The sequence below is a fragment of the Oryctolagus cuniculus genome, chromosome 12 (genome assembly GCF_964237555.1).
Source record: "Oryctolagus cuniculus chromosome 12, mOryCun1.1, whole genome shotgun sequence".
Lineage (NCBI taxonomy): Eukaryota > Metazoa > Chordata > Mammalia > Lagomorpha > Leporidae > Oryctolagus > Oryctolagus cuniculus.
Window position 1 is genome coordinate 4610315 of NC_091443.1, and position 11106 is coordinate 4621420.

Consider the following 11106-nt stretch of genomic DNA (forward strand, 5'->3'; position numbering starts at 1 on the left):
GAGGGATAATACGGACCAATTTCATAAAGTTAGTGACATGCAAAAGAGAACTTACACTGAAAGTTGGTGCTCTCTGGGACACAGCAGTGGGCCATTAATGTTACCTGCTGCTCCTCAGACAAGAGTCAGCCAAGGTATTTACTACACGGACGCAATATTTTGGACCAAAGATGCACCCTTAATATAATAGCCAGTAGGAAAAATTCACGGGTATTGAGGAGTTGATGAGGGAGCCCGGAGCAAAGATTTTGCCACTCACTGCAGTTGATTTCTAAGAAGAAAGCACACATTCCTAGTTTACCCAAGAGAGAACTGATGGAAACATGCAGCTGTGGTATAATCATTAAGAGCTATCCTTTTCTGAGAGTGTTCCATTTTGGCCAATAACTCTTTGGTCACTGTCGCCCTACTGAAAAGCAAATGTCTAAAACAGGGTGAGTTGATATTGGGAGAAGTGAGACAGGCACAGCAATGCCACGAGGTGAATGACTGCAGGCAACACAGGAGTGCACAGGTAAGCAGGCACTCACCCAGGAGTCAGGCAGTAGGGGAGGACTCTGCCCCAACGTGCAAGTGTAACTCCTGAGCTCAAACTTGCATTAGGTGTGTGGCTGTGGTTTGACGTGGGCAAGGAAATGAGGCCTGTCAAGTCCAAGCAGAGAGATGGAGGAATCCCAAGGCTGTGGGCTGGACGGAGGTCAAAGTTTCCTGGAGTTAATGAGGACTTGTGGGGACCTGGAGTCGGGACAGACTAATCAAAATAGCTCTCAGGGGCAGTAGCTGTTTATAGCAGGGCAGCTGGGACTCCTGGGGCTTGCGTTCCATAGTGAGCCTCTATCTTTCCTGGCAGTGTCAAGTCTAAGGCAACTTTGAATATAAATGAGCCAATTTGATAACACCTTTTTTGGAGGGTGGGGGTGGGGTGGGTAAAAACATGTTGGGATTTGCAGAAACAAGCAAAAACAAAAGTGAAAACCAGACAAAAACCAGGAAGTATTTGTATCAATTGTAAGACAAATTTTGATTTTAGAAATGTTTTACCTATAAAAACATGACTTTGAACTACAGAAATATTGTCTCAGGTCCAGGCAGGCTGTTTGGAGAAGAAATATAGGGCAATCATCAAGACTTGTGCCAAGGTGGGGTGCCCTGAAGAGTGGGCCTGGTTGACACGACGGCCTCTCAGGACCGGACTGGACAGGTCAGTGCCTTGTGAAGTAGAGCGATTCCGATTGGCATGTGAGTGTAGCATTGGTGGAATCGCCAGGATAGGCACAGGAGAAGGGTAAAGACTGCAGATGCTGGTCACCCAGAATGTCTGCCACATTCAGCACAACCCCTCATTCTGAGGCTCAGAATGCAGACCTTCTATTTCAAGGGTGCAGGTGATCTCAGAAGGGATGGGCACGTCTGCCCCATCATCCTGTGAACTTAGACAAAGAAAGTGTTGCTAGAATCACAATGCAACATCACATTAACCTACAGGCAGCCCTAGGAAGACCTCAAAGTTGGGATGAGTTTGGAAAGATCCATGGCAAAAAGAGTTAATGAAGGGTTTTCTTTGGGAACAGAAACATGCCCATGCCCTGCCACTCAGGAGTTACTTTTCTACAAGGTCAGAGGAATAGAGGGGGGAGGAGGAGGAGGAGGAGGGAGTGGGAGGGGATGAGGGACAATTCTACTGTCCATAGGTGCACTCTATTCTTCATCAACAATTTATGTTTCTACAACTCTACAACCAATTGGCATGCCCCTCACCCCCTGCAGATTACCTAGAAGCAGCTCTTTTGTAGAAAATCAATTAACTGTAGATATCAATCATATCTACAAAATTCCTTCACAGCAACAGCTGACTTAATGTTTGATTATTAGACAACTGAGGCTATATCTGGGACCAGATGACATGTAAAGCTGGTCATCACGCATATTTATTTCTATGATTATGTATGTTGTGCTTCAAAATTAGAAGTAAGTGTTTCTCAGTGAGCTGACCTATCAGCCTTGCAAGGAGTGTGAGTTATTTACAGCAGGAGGAACAGTGCCACCTCTCTGTTGCAAGGTGTCAATTATAGCTGAATCTCTTCCCAGTTGGAAAAGGTAAGTTGTTTGAAGTAGCATTAACTAGGATTCAAGATTAAGCAACCTCAACTAGAGGTCAATTATTCAAATGATTGAAGACGTTAAACATCCATTGTATTAGGTGTCTAAGTATAAGAGAAGGGTCATTGGTAGGAGGCAGTAAATCTTTTGGGCTAAACTTTCCACGGGGACTCTGGTTGGGACTGCTCTCTCAGGCACATGGTCATTAGCCACTGCCTTGAGGATGCACTTCTGATAGGTGGAGGCTGTGCTGTGCCTAGAGAAAACCCAATAACAAGGAAATGAGAGGAGCACCTTAGAGCCCTGGCCACTACAGCAGCACTTCTTGCTCAACTTGGACAAGGTCCAAGTTTTGGTTCCCTGTGTGTTGCTATTAAGGAGACTGGTGTATGCTGACAACAGGTCACCCTCAAGTGGTAGAAAAATGTGGGTGCACTGGACACTGACCTTCAAGGCAAAAACCTTTCAGCTCCTTGTTTTGTCCCTGGTGGCCAACACAGTACTTGGCCATGTAATTGAAGAGCCTATTAAGCCAGACAGTTAAGACCTAGGCTACAAGAGTTCCAGTCCTAGCCTGGTCACCTGCTTGCTGCCTGATGGATTCTCCATGGCTCAGCTTATTCATTCCTGAAAAGCATGTGATCCAGCTATGGCCTGCCACTGTGACACTGTGTGGGATATATGGGAGGAATTGTCAGACTTAATATTTTTTAAAAGATTTTGTTTATTTGAAAGGCAGATTCAGAGAGAGGGAGAGACAAGAAAGATCTTCCATCCATGGTTCACTCCCCAAATGGCCGTAACAGTTGGGGCTGGGCCAAACCGAAGCCAGAAGCTCCATCTGGGTCCCCCATGTAAGTGGCAGGGGTCCAAGCACTTGAGCTATCTTTGCTGCCTTCACAGGGCACATCGGCCAGCAAGGAGCTGCATCAGAAGTGGAGCAGCTGGAACCTGAACAGGTACCAGGTACTTCAATACAAGAAGCATGTGTTGCAGGTGGTAGATTCACCTGCTGAGCCACAACACCAGCCCCGTATTTTGTATTTCTAAAACCAAGTCCATCTGAAGCCAAGTCCTCACATAGCTCAATGTAAGCCATTCACATGCATGCCGAATTTGAGGTAATCCTTCCTTTATAGAATGGGACGAGAAAAATGTGAGTGGCTGAACAAGCCATTCCTCCTGAACAGAGAAAGGACCCCTTGACCAGGATAAATCATTCCTACCAACAGGGAAAGGATCTCTTGATGGAAGGGCAGTGTGTTTGCAACCTGAATGTTCATTTTAGTTGGCTATTTTCTGGCCCGTTGCTACACTCTTCCAGCCTGTATTAAAATTGACTCCACCATCCCCCTCAGTGCACCCTGTGAGAAGTCCTGACACTGGTCCAGCTCCAGGACCTAGGTTTGCACTCGGAAGAGAGCGGGCCAGAAATTGAAGGTGCCATTTTAAATGAGACACTTGGGAAGATTTTAAGCAAGGGCAAGGGTTTGGTGTTGGTAGTTTCGGGGAGATTTGTGGGACAGAGCAAGCTGCTGTGTGGCGATGTGCTTGGGGTTCAGTCAGAGCAATGCTGCTACCGTGTCTCTGCTCAGAACCCCCGGTGTTGGCAAGCGTGGGCTTGCAGCATCGAGAGCATCTGGCAGCCTGCACGCGCCTCCCCAGATGAGCAGCAATAACCAGGCTGAGGCCTCGCGGACAGCAGGTATGGACAGGTGGGAGAGAAGCAATGTGGTGAGGATCACAGAGCACAGAATGGTTTAAGGGGCTCCCAGAAATGACTGCAAGCTACTTGGATGGATATTAATTTTTATCCGTCAGGTCTTCAGGGGCTCAAATACCATAATTAGGTCATTAAAAGTAAATGTGATAGAACTTTACACTGAACCAAATGCTCACTCAACAGGGACTGTGGAATAAAAGCATTTTTGGATATTAAAAGGTGGATATGAAACCTCAGTTATCCACAGACAGGTAGGGTTGCGTGATAGGTCTGTTTAGCACTTACCAACCAGCACATATTTTAGGCTGACAAAGCAGAGTGCAGTGTCAATTTTTACCAATTTCCTGAAATGCAAGTTTGGTGCCACATACTCTGTTCCAAGTCCGGATTCTAGATTACCTGAGCAACATTTTAAATGGGGGCAGGCAACTGTACCCTACCACCTACCTCCAGTTTATAAAGGAGCTTGGAGAGGCCTGCACGGGAGAAGCATGCATTGGGCAGGCAGGGACTATGGTCCTGTGAGAAGGTAAATGCATCTGTGGAGAGTTTGACATGCAGCTTGGAGCCTTTGCTGCTGACTCAACTCAGGAGGGGTGGGGCTGGCATTAGCAGCTGGGGCAGACAAGTGGAGAACTGCAGCCGGGGGAAGATAAACAGTTCCCGAGATCACGGACAACACACTTCACGTGACAGAGCTTCTGGGCTATTACCTGGGCGTCTGTAGGGTGGGATGTTGATCAACAAAGGGATAAAGACAAACCTCAAATTGTCTAGGCAGAAAGAAAGAGCAAGAGATTAAGTGAGGGATACTTGCAGACACAGAGGAGGGAGCAACTGAAAACCATCCTTTGCAACTTCTGCCCTAGTCCAGTAGAACAAAAGGAAGTTATAACGGTGGTAACCAAATGACACCTTTACCTCCTCTCACTCCTCCTTGCTCACAACCTGCTCCCAATTAACAAGCACCACCAAATACAACAACAAAGTGAACACATGTAGGAAACAGAAACCTGCTCAGGTGAAGAGAGGAGAGAGGAGAGGAGGGGAGATGCCTAAGGCATTCCATTGTTCCTAGTTTCAGGTGGGCTTCCATACAAACAGCACTTAAAACATTGATTACTTTACCAGACAGGCCGGCTCTTGAACAGACTGTTCAGGACAATAATGAAACTGGAGAATGTTTTGTTGAGAATTTTTTCTAGAAAAGTTGTGACACTGGCCTGTGCTATCATCAGACACAGGGGCACCTATTTCCACCGAAGACACTGGAAGGGCAATGCCTGGTGGAACGGAGTAGGGAAAACAGGGTGTTTATTGCACCGTGTGAGTTTTTCTTTTTTTTTTTTTTAACTTTTATTTAATGAATATAAATTTTCAAAGTACTATTTATGGATTACAATGGCTTCCCCCAATACCGTCCCTCCCACCCACATCCCTCCCCTTTCCCACTCCCTCTCCCCTTCCATTCACATCGATTCATTTTCGATTATCTTAATATACAGAAGATCAGCTTAGTATACATTAAGTAAGGATTTCAACAGTTTGCTCCCACACAGAAACATAAAGTGAAAAATAGATGATTTTTTTTAAATGATGATGAAATCAGATCAGACCTATTGTCAAGTTTAATCCCAGTGAGAGTCAAGTTGGGAGTTGATAATTTTTTTTTTTTTTTACAGAGGATCAGTTTAGTATGCATTAAGTAAAGATTTCAACAGTTTGCACCCCCATAGAAACACAAAGTGAAATATATTGTTTGAGTACTCGTTATAGCATTAAATCTCAATGCACAGCACATTAAGGACAGAGATCCTACATGAGGAGTAAGTGCACAGTGACTCCTGTTGTTGACTTTACCAATTGAAACTCCTGTCTATGGCATCAGTAATCTCCCTATGCTCCAGTCATGAGTTTCCAAGGCTATGGAAGCCCTCTGAGTTCTCCGACTCTTATCTTGTTTAGACAAGGTCATAGTCAAAGTGGAGGTTCTCTCCTCCCTTCAGAGAAAGGTACCTCCTTCTTTGAAGACCTGTTCTTTCCACTGGGATCTCACTCACAGAGATCTTTTGCCAGAGTGTCTTGGCTTTCCATGCCTGAAATACTCTCGGGCTTTTCAGCCAGATCCGAATGCCTTTAGGGCTGATTCTGAGGCCAGAGTGCTGTTTAGGACATCTGCTATTCTATGAGTCTGCTGAGTATCTCACTTCCCATGTTGGATCACTCTCCCCTTTATTTATTCCATCGGTTAGTGTTAGCAGGTACTAGACTTGTTTATGTGCTCCCTTTGACTCTTACTCCTTTCATTATGATCAATTGTGAACTGAAATTGATCACTTGGACTGGTGAGATGGCATTGGTACATGCCACCTTGATGGGATTAAATTGGAGTCCCCTGGTATGTTTCTAACTCTACCATTTGGGGCAAGTCAGCTTGAGCATGTCCCAAATTATACATCTCTTCCCTCTCTTATTCCCACTCTTATGTTTAACAGGGATCACATTTCAGTTAATTTTCAACACTTCAGAATAACTGTGTATTTCCGTGCGAGTTTTTCACTTACTGCACCTTGTCAGCACATCCATCCATAGACTTGTCCCTCATACCCGTTAGCTGAGCCCCACCTTACTTTGTGTCTCCAGCTGGCCCGTGACTCTTCCCCAGTTTGCTGGAACTCTGCAACACAGGCATGCACCCCTGCAGCCTCTCCTGGCCCTGGGTCACTGCCCTCAGCCCGCACTTGTTGACTGGGGTCCTGAGATGCCACCCACCGTTCTGCAGCTTCTTTGGTAGTACTGGGCACCCCTTCACAGCCTTGCTGTTGACTAAGGGCCAGCTAAGGTTAAGACAGGGCCCGCTCAGCTTTCTCTCCTTTCTTCTTTTACTGCTGGACTTCACTGTGCCGTAGCTCAGCTCCTCCAGTGTGGTAGTTGATGTGAAGGTTTTGGGGAATGGTTTTAGGCCCTGTGCTATGTAATAATTTTTTCTCTTAAAAAATTTGGGTACAAAAGTTTCCCTGTATGTAATGGGCAGCACCTGTGTAAAATGCATTGCAGGTGCAGGTATTGTGGCATTGTGGGTTAGCCACTTGGGAAACACTTTCCATATCAGAGTGCCAGTTTCAGTGCCAGCTACTACTCTGACTCAGCTTTCTCTAATGTACACTCTGGGAGGCAGCAGGTTGTAGTTCAAGTTTTTGGGTTCTTGTCACCCACGTGGGAGACCTGGGAAGAGTCCCTGGCTTCTGTCTTTGCTCTGGCACAGTCCTAACTGTTGAGGGCATCTGGGGAGTAAACAGGCTGATGGAAGATCTCACTGTCTTTCCACCTTTCATATAAGTAATATTAAAAAATAAAATACATATTTCTGGCACAAACCCTTTGATAGCGCCAAGGGGAAACTTACTACCCATTATATTCACTTAGAGGCAAATAAAATTGAGCAAAGCAATAGTTTAATTGACAGAATATATGCTGCATTAAGTTGGATATAAAGTTATGATGGGAAACATAACGAACCTTACACTCTACATTCAAATTTAAAAATACATTCATTTAAAATAATAAAAAAGGAAACTATAATTATTGTGAGTTCCAGAGGCGTGAACGGTCAGAATCTTTAATGTTCATGTTTCCTTGGTCACACTGACAGCTAAATTACTAGGAAGTGTGCTGATGAGAACACAATTTAGTCAAGAAGTTGAATTTATAAAAAAATGACTAACGTTAAGGTTAAAGTAATATATGAAAATTCTGGAATAAACACTTTCTTAATTTCCTCATGACTCGCCCCGATCTCTGGATTAAATTTTTTGGGTATTTTCTATTCTCCCTAAATCACCTGTTTAGCAATCAAAACACTTTAGTTCATCATAATCATTTTCCGAAAGAAATTTTGAGCTTAGTTTTTGTTACCTTGCTTCATTTTATAATTACTCTCACACGGACACTGGAGGACAGGACCTCCTACTAGGCTAACATGAGACTATGACTTGGGGATTCTTCATTTTCAGGAGTGAGGGTTTTACGCAGTTCCCCTAAATGCATGGATCTGAGGCCAGCGACTGGCAAAAGGGTGAGGTGAGCCATCCCCCTCTGTAGACAAACACCACACATTCCTTGATTCCTACAGATTCACTCTACAGTTGCTAATTTGGTAACAGTTTGAACCCAACACCAGGAGCAAACTATAAACACTTCAAGCAGCAGACATCACTGGAGAACTGAGAACCTGCTGGTGTGAAAACACAGCATTCAAAATCACTCCCTGGGTGTCTCCTCCTACGACTGAGTCTGCTGACCCCCACACCATACCAATCAGGTTGTGCCTGGCAACACAGGGATGGAAAACCCACTCATTTAAACATGGCCTGTTATCAGCAAGAGATCCACTTTTTATGCTGGTAAGATTGGTTGGGATGAGCATTGGGACTTCTTTTTCGGGAACCCCGATGGGAAGAGGCCCAGTCTGCTGGCATAACTAGAGGGTCTCACTACTCATGACTGCTGCCACCAGCAGGAGCTGATTTCCTGAAAACTGCCTCACTTGTTGGCAACAATCCCTTGCACTAAAACACACACACTTGTTGCTTGGGTTCTAACGCCTGGGGGATATTAGAATCCAAATAGTTAGGAGAGCTGGAATGATGTAGAACTATGGCTAACAATGGTCATCTCCTTCAGGTGTAGCGAGGAACCCCCATCTGCCAGCTCTGCTGAGAGCAGAAGGGAAAGTTGATTGAGTTAGAGGCGTGTTTCCTTCTGTGCATTGCAACAATATTAGTGGGGTGTCCACAATCAAGCACTTGTAGAATTTCAGAGGCCAGCATTTTCACCCCAAGTTAAAGTAAATGTGATCAAATTTGGAAAAGTTAGAAAGGAAAAAGTATATCAGTGAGGGTTCCATCAGAGAAGTAGGGCTACTAAGATACATGTTGATAGTGGGTATCAAGATAGAGGACAGTGGTTGGGCCGTGGACAATTGTAAGATCTACTCATGGCTGTATGTGCCTGATCCCAGTGCCTGAGGTCCACAAGCCGGCGGGAAGAGCATGCAGACATGAAGATGTGAGGCGAGGGACAGCAAAAGCCAACAGGGACCTGGGAACATGAGTCGGTGCTCACCAAGGTACACTTAAAGACACGTCAGGACTTGCTACACACCTGGCTCAGGAGCTGGAGAAGCTCGGGTAGGATGCCCAAGGAAGGAGAAGCTGCTGCGAGATCAGTACTGCTCCACACCAGCAGGGCAAGTTGGCGGGCGGGCAGCAACACATGCCCCAGAACGGCCACTGCTTTCCTCCTGCCCTCCTAATCTCCCACGGGAAACTCTCAATGTCCCGCTTTAAGGGGAAAACCACAGGCAGCGGGATTCTGGGAAGCATGGGCCAGCCTAACCAAGCTAACACATTGCCAAGCCATCACAGCAGGTGTGAAAGAATTTAGAGAAGCCCTATTTCCATATACTCACCAGATTTACCCCACATTCCCTGCCTATAGGTGTTGACCGTTGGACATAGCCTGGGAGAGGACAGACCCACGGGCTAGGGACCAACCAGTCTTGCCTTACACCCCTCACCCTGCCCTGGAAATATCTTTTGACTTTGCTCTGAGACACAGCCAAGGAAATCAGCAAACCTCAGGCTACGGGGAGCACCAGTCCTGTTGCTAAGAGACAAATGTGCAGAGGTATGCTCCTGATTCAAGTGAAACCATTCCACAAGGGTTTTGTGGTTTGCTATTAGAACACAGGGATCTGTTGTGAGTTTTGCTGTTGTGGTTTTTTTTCTAATCTGGCCTTCAGGTCTGTCTGTTGAGAGCCAGAACAGCCACACTTCAGGAGAGCCCTGCCTGGGGGTCAAGTCAGTTTCCCCTGAGACACAGTGAGGAGGTGAAACCCAAAGGCATTAAACAAAAAGAAATTTTATCACTTACGATTCCAGAGGGGCTAGTGGTGCCGAAGGGAGGCCGACAGGAATTCTGGAAGTGGAGGGAGCCCGACTAACCGATGGCAAGAGACAGAGATTGTGTGAGCTGGAGCCGCTGCGAAGTCCGGGAGCGTTCTTTAAGCTTTCCTCGGGCTGGTGGATAGGTGGGTCAGAAGAAAACTCGTGGGAAGGGCAAGGTTGCTTGCACAGTGCCGGCATTGACCATTAGGTTTTATGAGCCACAGCTGTGAGGTGTGTGTTTTTCAGGGAGGGCGTAGAAGTAGGAACACATGAGCCACGTCCCAAACACCACACGGGCGTCGGAATCTGCCCACTCTTGCCCCACCCTCTGGAGACAGGAGCAACTAAGTTTTGAGCAACTTGTTTGAAGCTTGAGAGTGGATGCTGAGACAGCCAGTGCATTAAACGCGTTTATGACAAGATTCCGGAAACCCAGCAGAGCAAGCTGCCCACTAAGGCAGTGTGTTTCCAGAGGAAGCCCGGCAGCCTGGAGCATGGGATTGCTCCTCTTCTGAAGCAGCCCCCAGTCCTGGCAACTTAGCTTAAGTGAAGGTGGCTGCCAAAAAGATTCAGTGCCCACGGGCTCAGCTTCCCCGCTCACCCGTCTCAGGTGTGCTCAGAGAGAGAAGGGTCAGAGCCATCCTCCCCAGCGTCAACAGGCAAGCAGCGGCCTGATGAGCGACCTCACCTGCAGGCCCTGGGAGGAGCCTTTGGGTGCTCTTTGTGCACCTGGGGATTTTACTGGGGCGTCTCCCAGACCACCAGCACAGGGGCTTCCACTTGTGGACCCAACACAGAATGCCTGTCACTCAGAGAGCTTGGGCTTTGAGCAGGATGAAGTACACAGGTGTGCTGTGTAGTCTCCCTTTGGAAAGGAGGTGAATGGTCTCCCACTGTCCAGCAAGAAAATTATTTCAGATGAGTGTGTATCAAAATGGCAGGTCCAAGGGTGCTAGATTGCTTTGGGGTAGAATTTAGTAGATTTGTAAAATTGCTTTCGTCTACCACTGTCTCTGGTAGAATTGCCTACTGTACCAATATACAAGACTGCTAAAGGGATCTCCAAACACAGTATATACCACTTGTAAGTCACTGTAATGGGCATAGGATCTGGGGTGTGGTCTGTGGATCAGTCCATCTATCTTTATATCTATGTTTCTATCAAGTGTGATCTCTCATCTAGCTATTTATAAATAAATAAATATATAAATACATGTATACAGTGTATTTCAAGAAGTTCATGTAAAATGGAATTAAAAGTTTCATTTGTGCAAAAATTTTGAAATTCACACATATTTCATTCATAATATGCATTTTCCTGGACTTTCTGAAAAT

At 46.0% G+C, this 11106-nt stretch overlaps 1 long non-coding RNA gene across 1 annotated transcript in view; it reads right to left on the reverse strand.

The window, feature by feature from the left end:
* The window catches only part of LOC127483844 (uncharacterized), a 99187-nt gene extending 89184 nt beyond the window's left edge, over positions 1-10003 (reverse strand). The window contains exon 1 of the long non-coding RNA XR_007910647.2: positions 9758-10003. This is a non-coding gene — a long non-coding RNA (uncharacterized lncRNA). The remainder of the gene's footprint in view (positions 1-9757) is intronic.
* Between the last annotated feature and the right edge of the window lie 1103 nt (positions 10004-11106).